This window comes from Schistocerca americana, chromosome 1 (genome assembly GCF_021461395.2).
Source record: "Schistocerca americana isolate TAMUIC-IGC-003095 chromosome 1, iqSchAmer2.1, whole genome shotgun sequence".
NCBI classification, from domain to species: Eukaryota; Metazoa; Arthropoda; class Insecta; order Orthoptera; family Acrididae; genus Schistocerca; species Schistocerca americana.
In genome coordinates this window covers 926,091,915-926,106,858 of record NC_060119.1, presented here as the reverse complement: position 1 = coordinate 926,106,858, position 14,944 = coordinate 926,091,915, and positions in this window count along the sequence as shown.

Here is a 14,944-nt window from a genome sequence, read left to right as displayed (position 1 = left end):
CTCCCCACGACGGGCGGAAGCCTTATAACACGACCGTTCGCCGATTTGCGGGAGAGGAATGTGGTGTCACCGCCAGACACCACACTTGCTAGGTGGTAGTTTTAAATCGGCCGCGGGCCATTAGTACATGTCGGACCCGCGTGTCGCCACTGTGTGATCGCAGACCGAGCGCCACCACAAGGCAGGTCTCGAGATACGGACTAGCACTCGCCCCAGTTGTACGGACGACGTAGCTAGCGATGCACACTGACGAAGCCACGCTCATTTGCAGAGCAGATAGTTAGAATAGCCTTCAGCTAAGTCCATGGCTACATTGCATGTATCTAAAGAGTCTCACTTGTATCGCCACAATCTCCAGATGTACCAAAAGGATGGATTAAAGTTAAGTATTCCAGAAGCTGCGTACTTTTCTTTATAGCATTCATTACGTATCCTGTTTCAGACCTCAAGCCATCCTGCTTTAGCTTAGCGCGTGCCTTTCGGCTTCCTCTCATTGTGTCTAGGCTGTCTTGTCTAGACACAACAGAAACAACTGGTTCTCCCTTAGCACTCTCCATACAGTGACGTGGTCAACGTTATATTGTACAGCAGCAACTTCTCTGACGCTGACATTAGGGTTATCGTCAACTGCACGAAGAATTGCCCTGTCCATTGCAGGTGTCCTCCTCGTTCTAGGTCTTCCCCAGTCACGAGTCATAGGCTGGAATGTTCCGTGCTCCCTAAGACGCCGATCAATTGCTTCGAACGTCTTCCTGTCGGGACACCTTCGTTCTGGAAATCTGTCTCGATACAAACGTACCGCGCCACGTCTATTGCACCGTGCTAATCCATACATCAAATGGGCATCTGCCAACTCCGCATTTGTAAACATTGCACTGGCTGCAAAACCACGTTCGTGATGAACACTATCCCGTTGATACTACGTACTGATGAGCTTGATGCTAGTACTGTAGAGCAATGAGTCGCATGTCAACACAAGCACCTAAGTCAACATTACCTTCCCTCAATTGGGCCAACTGGCGGTGAATCGAGGATGTACAGTACATACTGACGAAACTAAAATGAGCTCTAACATGGAAATTAAGCGTTTCCGGACACATATCCACATAACATCTTTTCTTTATTTGTGTGTGAGGAATGTTTCCTGAAAGTCTGGCCGTACCTTTTTGTAACACCCTTTATATATATACGATATGTATATAACAACATTATCCGCGAAACGCCTCGCTGAACTTTTCGATATTGTTTACTGGTGGTCCATTGATCGTGACCTGGCCAAATATCTCAAGAAATAAGCGTCAAACGAAAAAACTACAAAGAACGAAACTTGTCTAGCTTGAAGGGGGAAACCAGATGGCGCCATGGTTGGCCCGCTAGGTGGCGTTGCCATGGGTCAAGCGGATATCAGCTGCGTTTTTTAAAATAAGAACACCCATTTTTATTACTTATTCGCCTAGTACGTAAAGAAAGATGAATGTTTTAGTTGGACCACTTTTTTCACTTTATGATAGATGGCGCTGTAATACTCACAAACGTATAACTACGTGTATCATGTAACATTCCGCCAGTGCGAACCGTATTTGCTTCGTGATACATCACCTGTGTTAAAATGGACCGTTTACCAATTGCGGAAAAGGTCGATATCGTGTTGATGTATGGCTATTGTGATCAAAATGCCCAACGGATAGCCGGATAGTTGCCTTATTTAAGAAAACAGGAAGTGTTCAGCCACATGTGAAACGTCAACCACGACCTGCAACAAATGATGATGCCCAAGTAGGCGTTTTAGCTGCTGTCGCAGCTATCAGCACATCAGTAGAAGACAAATCGCGCGAGAATAGGGAATCTCAAAAACGTCGGTGTTGAGGATGCTACATCAACATCAATTGCACCCGTACCATATGTCTATGCACCAGAAATTGCATGGCGACGACTTTGAACGTCGTGTAAAGTTCTGCCACTGGGCACAAGAGAAATTGCGGGACGATGACAGATTTTTTGCACGCGTTCAATTTAGCGACGAAGTCATTCACCAACAGCGGTAACGTAAACCGGCATAATATGCACTATTGAGCAACGGAAAATTCACGATGGCTGCGACAAGTGGAACATCAGCGACCTTGGCGGGTTAATGTATGGTGCGGCATTTTGGAAGGAAGGATAAATGGTCCCCCATTTTATAGATGGCAATCTAAATGGTGCAGTGTATGCTGATTTCCTACGTAATGTTCTACCGATGTTACTTCAAGATGTTTCACTACATGACAGAATGGCGATGTACTTCCAACATGATGGATGTCCGGCACATAGCTCGCGTGTGGTTGAAGCGGTACTGAATAGCATATTTCATGACAAGTGGATTGGTCGTCGAAGCACCATACCATGGCTCGCAAGTTCACCGGATATGACGTCCCCGGATTTCTTTCTGTGGGGAAAGTTGAAGGATATTTGCCATCGTGATCCACCGACAACGCCTGACAACATGCATCAGCGCACTGTCAATGCATGTGCGAACATTACGGAAGGCGAACTACTCGCTGTTGAGAGGAATGACGTTACACGTATTGCATTAATGTGGTATTTACACGTAATCACGCTGTAACAGCATGCGTTCTCAGAAATGATAAGTTCACAAAGGTACATGTGTCACATTGGAACAAGCGAAATAAAATGTTCTAACGTACCTACGTTCTGTATTTTAATTTAAAAAACCTACCTGTTACCAACTGCTCGTCTAAAATTGGGAGGCGTATGTTTGTGACTATTACAGCGCCATCTATCACAAAGCGAAAAAAGTGGTCCAACTAAAACATTCGTATTTCTTTACGTACTAGGCGAATAAGTAATAAAAATGGGTGTTCTTATTTAAAAAAGCGCAGCTGATATCTATTTGACCTATGGCGGCGCCATCTAGCGGGCCAACCATAGCGCCATCTGGTGTCTCCCTTCAAGCTAGACAAGTTTCGTTCTTTGTAGTTTTTCCGTTTGACGCTTATTTCGTGAGATATTTGGCCCGGTCACGATCAATGGACCTCCCTATATATATATATATATATATATATATATATATATATATGATGTTTATGTTGATCTCTATTCAAATTTTTGTACAGGTTCCGGAATTCTCGGAACCGAAGTGATGCAAAACATTTATATATATATATATATATATATATATATATATATATATATATATGTAATACTGTGACAGATATAAAAGAAACACAGAAGAAAGAATTTCAGATCTCTACAGCACTGAGTATGAACATACTAGAAGTGGAAAAGTCAAACGCTCTAAGCGCAAAAATCACACATTTGTTAGGAGACTCAGAAAAAATGTTTCTCTTTTTGGAAATTATCAATTTGTACCCAAAATTTGCGAAGCTATTCTGATACATAATTAAGCTGGTTATCTCATTACTGCAAAAAAAGACGCGACAAATTAGAAAGTAAATAATTTATTAAGTCGTTCTAGATGCTTTACCAGGGAGCAGATTCGTTCGAAGTGCCATGTGGAAAGTTCTCGTTGTTCCCCTCTTCTAGCAGCAGTCTACCGTAGGTCTCTGGAGAAAGTGCAGTGTTCGTAATGATTGGAAAAAAGCACAGGTCATTATGGTTTCAACAGCAGTCGTCGAGCAGATAAACAAAACAAAGTCCTAAAACTCTGACGTAGGTCTGCTGTAGAATTGAGGAACATGTTTTACGTTCGCGTATTTCGGTATTTCTGGAGACCTAAAATCTCCCGTGTAGGAATCAATACGGATTACGAAAACAATGATCACGGGAAACCGAAGTGGCTCTGTTCGTCCACCAGAAAATCAGAAAGTAGGAGATAGAGGCGCCCACATGGATGCCGTGTTCCTTGACCTTCGGAAGACGTTCTACACTGTTCCGCATTGCCGTCTAACGAACAAGAACGAGAGTACGTAATATCAGACCAAATGTGTGATTAGACTGAAGAATTTCTAGCAAACAGAATATGTGATTCTCGGCACAGAGAGATGTAAAAATAACTTCGGGTATAGGTATCCCAATGGAGTGTTACAGGACTACCGCTTTTCAGAATTATTTACTTTCTAATCTGTCGCGTCATTTTTTGCAGTAATGAGATAACCAGCTTAATTATGTATCAGAAGGCTTCGCAAATTTTGGGTACAAATTGATAATTTCCAAAAAGAGAAACATTTTTTCTGAGTCTCCTAACAAATGTGTGATTTTTGCGCTTAGAGCGTTTGAGTTTTCCACTTCTAGTATGTCCATACTCAGTGCTGCAGAGATCTGAAATTCTTTCTTCTGTGTTTCTTTTATATCTGTCACAGTATTATATATATATATATATATATATATATTGCATCACTTCGGTTCCGAGAATTCCGGAGCCCGTACAGAAAATTTGAATAGAGATCAACATAAACATCATTTCCGCCCTTTTTATTGCTCATCAAAACCACACATTGCATGTTGTACCACCATACGACGAGACCTTCAGAAGTGGTGGTCCAGACTGCTGTACACAACGGTACCTCTAATACCAAGACGCATGTCCTCTTGCATCGATGCATGCCTGTATTCGTCGTGGCATACTATCCACAATTTCATCAAGGCACTGTTGGTCCAGATTGTTCCACTCCTCAACGGCGATTCGGGGTGGATCCCTCAGAGTGGTTGATGGGTCACGTCGTCCATAAACAGTCCTTTTCGATCTATCCCAGGCATGTTCGATAGGGTTCATGTCTGGAGAAAATGGTGACCACTCTAGTCGAGCGATGTCGTTATCCTGAATGAAGTCATTCACAAGATGTGCACGATGGGGGCGCGAATTGTCGTCCATGAAGACGAATGCCTCGCCAATATGCTGCCGGTATGGTTGCACTATCGGTCGTAGGACGGCAGTCGTGTATCGTACAGCCGTTACGGCGCCTTCCATGATCACCAGCGGCGTGCCATAACGCCACCCCAAAACAGCAGGGAACCCCCACCTTGCTGCACTCGCTGGACAGTGTGTCTAAGGCGTTCAGCCTGACTGGGTTGCCTCCGAACACGTCTCCGACGATTGTCTGGTTGAAGGCATATGCGACACTTATCGGTGAAGAGAACGTGGTGCCAATCCTGAGCGGTCCTTCGTTATGTCGTTGGGCCCATCTGTACCGCGCTGCATGGTGTCGTGGTTGCGAAGATAGACCTCGCCATGGACGTCGGGAGTGAAGTTGCGCATCATGCAGCCTATTGCACACAGTTTGAGTCGTAACACGACGTCCTGTCGCTGCACAAAGAGCATTATTCAACATGGTGGCGTTGTTGTCAGGGTTCCTACGAGCCATAATCCGTAGGTAGCGGTCATTCACTGCAGTAGCAGCCCGTGGGCGGTCTGAGCGGGGCATGTCATCGACAGTTCCTGTCTCTCTGTATCTCCTCCATGTCCGAACAACATCGCTTTGGTTCACTCCTAGACGCTCGGACACTTCCCTTGTTGAGAGCCGTTCCTGGCACAAAGTAACAATGCGGAAGCCGTCCAACCTCGGTATTGGCCGTCCAGGTATGGTTGTACAACAGACAACACGAGCCGTCTACCTCCTTCCTGGTTAAATGACTGGAACCGATTGGCTGTCGGACCCCCTCCGTCTAATAGGCGCTGCTCATGCATGGTTTTTGACATCTTTGGGCGGGCTTAATGACATCTCTGAACAGTCAAAGGGACTGTGTCCGCGATATGATATCCACAGTCAACGTTTATCTTCAGGAGGTCTGGGAACCGGGATGATGCAAAACTTTTTTGATGTGTGTATTTTATTTTAATTCGCAGTCGCAATCTTCACAAACAGTCCATCAGAGACAATATTGTTATATGATTTAACGAGAAGTACAATAAAGAGTACCTTACTGGGCAAAATTTAAGGATGAACCAGATAAAGTAATACAGTGGTTTAACTCCTAAGAGGAAATGGTTTAAAGTGTGGGAGCACGTTACTAGCGCTCTCACAGTCTTGCACAGGAACTTGGACGTCAACATGGCTGGCGTCGCAACAAGAGGCAGTTGAAGTAACGGGAAAAGTACTGTGTTCAATTAGCGCCAGCCACGGACTACTAAGGTGATGTTCCCCATTACATCAAGTCCCAGAGACAACATCTGAAAAACTTCACACAGGGAAGGATCATCGGGATACGGGAAAGAGGACGAAGTGTGCCGAGTGTAACCTAGGAGTTTGGTATTGCTCACAATATTGTTTCACGACCGTACTGTTGTCCCAAGGAGAGAAGGTGGTCAATTACACTAAGCTACAGCAGCACACCACATTGTGAAACAGTCAAGAAGGGACCAATGTGCAATTCCAACCACATTTAAGAGGACTGCAAGACACGCTGTCTCATGTCGACAGGGGCACGACGACTGCACTGGATGGTCTCTTTGTCCGACGACCAGACGTTGTGGTCCATTGGCATCCGAACATCGACGGTACCGTCTGCGATGAAAGCCAAGAGCATAGCGACTGGTCCAACGAGGAGCGGGATGAGAGCAGATTCAGTCTAAAAAGTGATTCTGGACGCACCCTCACCCTTATATAGCGGGAGGTCGGAACCCATAATTTCTCATGAACATTGTCGAACACTATCGTTTTCGTGTTCGAGGTGTTTTGGTGTGGGAAAGCATATGTTGCATCGGCGTGCTGACTTCAAATGGTTGAACACGGCGCACTCACAGGGCAACGTTATTGTGACACTGTACGCCTACCTCATGTGCATCTTTTCAGGAGTGAGTTGGGCCCTGAATGCGTATCTTTGGATGTCAATGTGCGCCCGCATTTCGGCTGAAAAATTGCGGAATTTGTTGTGGAACATCGTGGAATATTCCTGCTTCTGCCCCTCTAGTTTCATACAGTTCCGATAGGTGGCAGCAGTATACATATCCTTCAAAATGGCATGTAACGGAGATGTGTCCCAAGCAGAGAGCTCTCATTGAGTTTCTCTTGTCAGAAAACCAGAGCGTCGACGTTTTCAGAATGTCTACTTTGCACTGAACAGAAGCACGGAGAGTCGGTGGGCGAGGTGTCTGTCATCGTCGCCACAAGGTCGCGCAAACCTGTCCGATATCCCGCATGCCGGCTGGCCGCACACAGCTTTTACTACTGCAATGTTGGATCGTGAGGACACTCACTTTTGAGGTGATTCACGGAGCACTATGAAGCACCTCGCTGCACAACCGGACGTGTCTGTTGGAAGTGCTGACACACTCGTCCGTCGTTTGGAGTGCTGAAAGGTGAGTGGTTCCTGGGTTCCTTGTCGCCGAACAGAAGACAATAAAGTGGCTTATAGTGACAATTTTTGTCGAACATCGTCACAGGCCATGAGGCATGGATTCATCCCTTCCAACCGGAAACAAAACGGCAGACCTTGAAGTGGCGCCACACCATCTCTCCTCCGAAGACGCTGGAAATTGGAGGCAAGATCCTAGGGGACCAAACTGCTGAGGTCATCGGTCCCTAAGCTTACTTAATCTAACTTACGCTAAGGACAACACACACGCCCATACACGAGAGAGGACTCGAACCTCTGCCGGGGGCAGTCCGAAGAAATAGTTCAACGCCACACCCTCATCCAGAAAAGTCATGGCGCGAATCTTCTGGGACTCTGAAGGGGTTTTCTGTTTCATGTCCTCGATTATGGTGCAAGGATCAACTCGGAAGTGTATAGTTCTACCCTAAGGAAACTGAAGAAACAACTGCCACGTGTTCGTCGCTACAAAAATCCAAACGAACTTCTCATTCTCCAATACATTGTATGACATGATATGACATTGACAGAAGTCTGGGCACCCGAGAGGATCTCACAAAACTTCATTGGACTGTTATTCCTCAACCATCCTACAGTCCGGATCTCGAACTGTCCGACATCCATCTGTTTGGCCCAATGGAGGATGCACTTCGCGGGAAGCACTACGTGATCACGAGGTGGTTATTGATGCAGAAAGACGTTGGCTCCGACTGGATCAGTAGAGTCTACCATGCGAGAATAGAGGTCCTCACAGTAAGGTGGCGTAAGGCCGTCGCATTGAACGGCGATTATGTTTGCATCCAAAAGAGTGGGTAATAATATCGTGTTTTGGAACCCTGAATAAAACCAACCTGCTTTCAGAAAAAGTGTCACATTGCTTGTTGAACGCCCGTCATATGCTAGCTTTGGAGAGATATTTCTTGAAGTTATTTCCGCCTGTCACGACATAGCTGAAAGATTGGCACGCAAAAGAGTACGCGAAAGAACTTGCCCCCCTTCTTACAGCCATGTACCGCAAGTCTCTAAAGGAACGGAAGGTTCCAAATGATTGGAAAAGAGCACAGGTAGTTTCAGTTTTCAAGAAGGGTCGCCGAGCAGATGCGCAAAACTATAGGCCTATATCTCTGACATCGACCTGTTGTAGAATTTTAGAACATGTTTTTTGCTCGCGTATCATGCCATTTCTGGAAACCAGAATCTACTCTGTAGGAGTCAGCATAGATTCCGGAAACAGCGATCGTGTGAGAACCAACTCGCTTTATTTGTTCATGAGACCCAGAAAATATTAGATACAGGCTCCCAGGTAGATGCCATTTCCTTGACTCCGTTGGATACAGTTCCGCACTGTCGCCTGATAAACAAAGTAAGAGCCTACGGAATATCAGACAAGCTGTGTCGCTGGATTGAAGAGTTTTTAGCTAACAGAACACAACATGTTGTTCTCAATGGAGAGACGTCTACAGACGTTAAAGTAACCTCTGGCGTGCCACAGGGGAGTGTTACGGGACCATTGCTTTTCACAATATATATAAATGACCTAGTTGATACTGACGGAAGTTCCTTGCGGCTTTTCGCGGATTATGCTGTAGTACACAGAGAAGTTGCAGCATTAGAAAATTGCAGCGAAATGCAGGAAGATCTGCAGCGGATAGGCACTTGGTGCAGGGAGTGGCAACTGACCCTTAACACAGACAAATGTAATGTATTGCGAATACATAGAAAGAAGGATCCTTTATTGTATGATGATATGATAGCGGAACAAACACTGATAGCAGTTACTTCTGTAAAATATCTGAGAGTATGCATACGGAACGATTTGAAGTGGAATAATCATATGAAATTAAATGTTGGTAAGGCGGGTGCCCGGTTGAGATTCATTCGGAGAGTCCTTAGAAAATGCAGTCCTTCAACAAAGGAGGTGGCTTACAAAACACTCGTTCGACCTATACTTGAGTATTGCTCATCAGTGTGGGATCTGTACCATGTCAGGTTGACAGACGAGGTAGAGAAGATCCAAAGAAGAGCGGCGCGTTTCGTCACAGGGTTATTTGGTAAGCGTGATAGCGTTACCGTGATGTTTAGCAAACTCAAGTGGCAGACTCTGCAAGAGAGGCGGTCTACATCGCGGTGTAGCTTGCTGTCCAGGTTTCGAGAGGGTGCGTTTCTGGATGAGGTATCGGATATACTGCTTCCCGTTACTTACACCTCCCGCGGAGATCACGAATTTAAAATTAGAGAGATTCGAGCGCACACGAAGGCTTTCCGGCAGTCGTCTTCCCGCGAACCATACGCGACTGGAACAGGAAAGGGAGGTAATGACAGTGGCACGTAAAGTGCCCTCCGCCATACACCGTTGGGTGGCTAGCGGAGTATAAATGTAGATGTAGAATGGTGTGGAAGGTGTATCTGAAGGGCAAGAACGTAGGCCAAAACTGAGTTTAAGTGGGCCTGAAGTAAGCGTTTTCAATCATTCGGGTATTACTGGAATTAAAATCGAACTCTTCCCCAGCTAAGTGCAGCTGTGAGCGCAGACGGGGCACAGTGGAGGATGACAGCAGCGGCAAGTTGCTGACAAGTCGTGGCACGGGCAACACAATTTTCAAGCCGCCCCTACCCCCTCCCTCTGTACGGCGGCCAGTGTAATCGAGCTGTCAGTTGCCAGGCGGCACTGGCTCCATAACGGACTCCTGCTGGGAACGGACCTCTGTCATAACGGGCTGAGTTGGCGCAGCCCGCCGGCACTAGCCGGTCACACAACGGTGTACAATCCGTGCCACCGAGAAATGTGCATAACGGGGCACAGTCAACATGAAAACATCCGATATCGATCACAGGAAATGCAGGTAATTCTAAAATAGTTCAAATAGGAACAAAGTGGTATCAGTGTATATTTCCCGTATTAATGGTACTGTAAGAAGATTGTTTAGGTTTTTATGTTGGTAACGCCACGCAGCGCTCTGTATGAAAATCGCTGACTGCGCTGTGTGAAGTCTGTGGCTGGTTGGACTCATTGTTGGAATATTCGCTTGTGTAGTGTTGGGCAGTTGGATGTGAACAGCGCGTAGCGTTGGGCAGTTGGAGGTGAGCCGCCAGCAATGGTGGATGTGGAGAGAGAGATGCCAGAGTTTTGAGAGGTTACTGTAAGCGGACGATCTGGACGTGTGTCCGCCAGAAAAAGGCAATTTGTAGGGATGGATGTCATGAATTGATAGATATATACATACAATGACTTTTGAACATTGTTAAGGTAAATACATTGTTTGTTCTCTATCAAAATCTTTCATTTCCTAACTATGCCAATGAGTAGTTAGTGCCTTCAGTAGTTAGAATCTTTTATTTAGCTGGCAGTATTGGCGCTCACTGTATTGCAGTATTTCGAGTAACGAAGATTTTTGTGAGGTAAGTGATTCATGAAAGGTACAGGTTATTGTTAGTAAGGGCCATTCTTTTCTAGGGATTTTTGAAAGTCAAATTGCGCTGCGCTAAAAATATTGTGTGTCAGTTTACTGATGATCAAAATAAGTAAAGAGAAAACTGTTTGAGTACGTTGAGTTTTATTCAGCTGTCTTTGTATGAAATAACGTAGAAGTTTACTAGCACAGTCCTTCATAATTTTTCAAAGGGGACGTTTCATAACACACACTGTCATCAGAAGCTTCCGGACACATTAATGTAGAGATGCAGTTGACCACTACATGTTACGAGAGGCCAGTTTAAAAGGAGACGGTGGTTATTGTGTTGTCAGCAGAGAAGCTGTAACAGCAGATCGGGTCGGCAAGGAGAGCTTAGTGGCTTCGAACGTGGACTCGTCTATGCGTGTCACCCGAATAATAAATCCATCAGGTAATATTTGAATCCTTCTAAAGCAGCCCATGTCGGTTGTTGGTGATGTGAATCTGAATTGGAAACGCGAAGGAACAACAGCAGCAAAACCAAGATCAGGCAGACATGCTGTACTGGTGTACAGCGACCGTCGAGCACTGTGGGCGATGGTTGTAAAAGATAGTCTGAAATCAACGGAAGAAATCACTCGTGAGTTTCAGGGTGCTACTAGCAGTCCAGCTAGCGCAATGTCTTTTCGTAGTGAGTTAAAAAAAATGGGCTACAATGGTCGAACAACTCCTTATAAGCCACACATTTCTGTACTCAGTACTAAGCAATGCTCGAAGATGCGTAAAGAGTGACGCCACTGCACAGTAAATGGCTGGAAACGATTAATTTGGAGTGATGGATCAAGCTGTACCCTGTGGCAGTCCGATGGAAGGGTTTGGGTTTGGCGAATGCCTGGAGAACTTTACCAGCCATCACGTACAGTACCAACGGAGAAATACAGGAGAGGTGGGTGTTTTTCATGGTTAAAGTGTCGTCTCCATAGGATGTTTTAGAAGACGCTAAATGCGGGAGGATACGAATACGTTTTACAGCATTTTGCACAATAGAGGAACGATTCGGAGAAGATGATTGTATCAGCATTGCAATCAAGCCAGTCATAAAGTAGCATCTGTGAGGCAGTTGTTTGTGGACAACAGCATTCCTGAGGTGGACTGATCTGCCGGTTGTGTCGACCTGAACCAAACGGAACACCTGCTTTGGGATGACATAGAACGCCGACTTTACTCCAGGCTCCCGCGTCCAACACCACTGCCGACTCTGGTCTCACATCTTGAGATAAAATGGGCTTCCAGTCCTCCACTGGCATTCAGACACCTCAATGAGAGTGTCCCTAGGTGACTTCAAGCCGTCATAAAGACTGTGTATTTGTGTAGGTTTTCAGATACGAGTGGGGAATAAGATATGTTATATGCCCCTGCCACCTGATTCTGAATTGTACTGTTTGATAAATTAAATCCCTAACATTCATCTACATCTATTTCTATATCACTGAAGTCTATGTGGCGGAGGGTGCTTTATATACGACAATAATTTCCCCTCTGCTCATTTTCATCGTTAATGCTACACGGGTAAGATGGCACTCGGTAATTCCCCGTATGAGCTCAAATTTCCCTGATGTTACTGTTCAGGTCATTTCGTGAGATATTCTTGATACGAAGTATGATGTTGTTTGGCCTTTGTTTGCACATACACCTTCCGAACTTTGGTTATAGACCACTGCGGGGTGCCCAGCGCTTATTTTACAGTGTCTGGCACTGGTTTTGGACGAGCATCTTCGTGACGCTCTCGCGCTTATTAAACGAATACGTGACGAAATTCCGGCCGCTGTGACCGAGAGGTTCTAGGCTGCTGCTACGGTCGCAGGTTCGAATCCTGCCTCGGGCATGGATGCGTGTAACGTCCTAAGGTTAGTCAGGTTTTTAGTAGTTCTAAGTCTAGGGGACTGATGAACTCGGATGTTAAATGCCATAGTGCTTAGAGCCATTTGAACCAGTTTTTGGAAGCAACTAAAGCAGTTATTTTACTAACGCCTATTGCAATTGTCAAAAATTGAATCACTTACTTTATATACTCATACGAATACGACGTAATCACCATACCTTCCATCCAGCAACTGAGTTTTCAGCCACAAAAACAAGAACAACAACTAGCTACTCTATGCCCCTGACGTATGGGAAATGGTACAACGTATGTTGCGTCGGGCTTCTTAATCGTCACAACATTCTCGGACTATCAAACGGCTTAAGGCAAATGCCACTGGAAGCAAAAACAGTGCGGGTGCGAACAGCCCCAGCGATCACAGTTTGTAACATTTGTCTACCTCTGAGTAGGGCAGTTACTTACTTGGGCGAAACACGCTTCATTACACAGGAAAACAAGTCAATTAATGTACACAAAATACGGAACAAAACAACATGAAGCGAGCTACACAACCAGGGAATTCCAGTGCGAGCTGGAATTCCAAAAGCCATCATCGGCGATGCAAATGTCCCTGACACGAAAATTTGGTGCCAGAGCCACACGACGTGGACTGTGGAGCAATTGAAGAATGTTATTTGGTCGTATGAGTCTTGTTTCACGCTGTTTCCAACTACTGAACGAGTTTACGTCCCAAGAGTGAAACATGGCGGGGATTCGGAGGTGATTTGGGCAGCCATTCGCGGTATTCCATGGCACCCATGGTTACTCTGCAAGGCCGCGTTACTGCCAAGCACAGTGTAACCATTTTGGATAATCAGGTCCATCCCACGCTGTAATGTTTGTTCCTCAATGGTGCTGCTGTACTCCTAGAGGACAGGGCCCCTGTTCACACGCTCACATCTTCCAGGACTGGTTTTCTGAGCACGAGGATGAGTTGTCGTATCTCCGCTGGCCACAACAGTCACCTGGTCTTAATATTATTGAGCCTTTGTAGTCTACTTTGGACAGAAGGGTGCGTGGTCGGTATCCATCTCCTTCATGGTTACCTGTACTTGGCACTGTTTTGCAGGAAGAATGGTGGTGATAAGTTCCTATGGGACCAAACCGCTGAGGTCATCGGTCCCTAGGCTTACACACTACTTAATCTAACGTACGCTAAGGGCAACACACACACCCATGCCCGAGGCAGGACTCGAACCTCCGATGTGGGGAAGAATGGCATAAGATTTCAAAATGGTTCAAATGGCTCTGAGCACTATGGGGCTTAACATCTGAGGTCATTAGTCCCCTAGAACTTAGAACTACTTAAACTTAACTAACCTAAGGACATCACACACATCCATGCCCGAGGCAGGATTCGAACATGTGGCCGTAGCAGCAGTGCGGTTCCGGACTGAAGCGCCTAGAACCGCACGGCCACAACGACCGGCACTTACGTTGTTCCAAAACCCATATCATTACGCGTTTCACCTGCTATTGATGGCCTTTACAAAATACATTCTTTACTAGGAAAAGTCTATAGTTAGTGGAATAATACTGTAGATAATGAAGTTTCCATACAGAAAAATACTCTTCTCTTTGCATGCTATCATTTTCCGAAATCTCATTTTGATATCTCAAACCGTTTATGAATTATGAGGAATGTTGTGGATATTTCACTCTGGCTTCATCGCTGGCGCGGTGCGATCACAAAAGAGTGCGCTACGTCAGATCAATTTTCTCGAGACTGGTGACAGATAGAGACCTCCACAAAGAACTAAGGAAAAATTCAACATGATAGCTAAATTTTATACGCAGCAACATATTATTTAATATGCACCAGACGCAAAATTATAGTGACCCCTATTTTTCATTGCAAACGTTTTCGAATTTCGCGAAGTGCCTTACTTCCAGTTAAACATTCCAATAACTATGACTATTAACGAAACGATGGGCACATCGCAATGAACCTGACACTTAAAGCGACAAGTAATGCAAAAAAACATTACGGAATAGTTTCTGTAAAATTGTTTGAGAAAATTGGAGGGTGTATGCGTCGATTCTGTGTTCGCCAACCGTCGAAAGGTGGTAAACGCTTCCATGTTGGGAGCACTGTGTAGCGCTTTGCATTGGGGCTATGACTGCGCTTTCTTTGTAAGAGACTCTGTGACTGGTCGGACTCGTTGTTGGAAGTTTATCACCAGTTGGGCAGTTGGAAATTAGTCTTGATGGAAGTACTGTTGGGCAGTTGGAGGTGAACGGCCAGCAATGATTGATTTTAGACGTGAGAAGTTAGCATTGATGGAGAGTAGAGGTCTGAAGCGTTAGCGTAGGCTAACGATCTGTATATGTTGGACCTGGAGAGTGAATATTATTCATGATT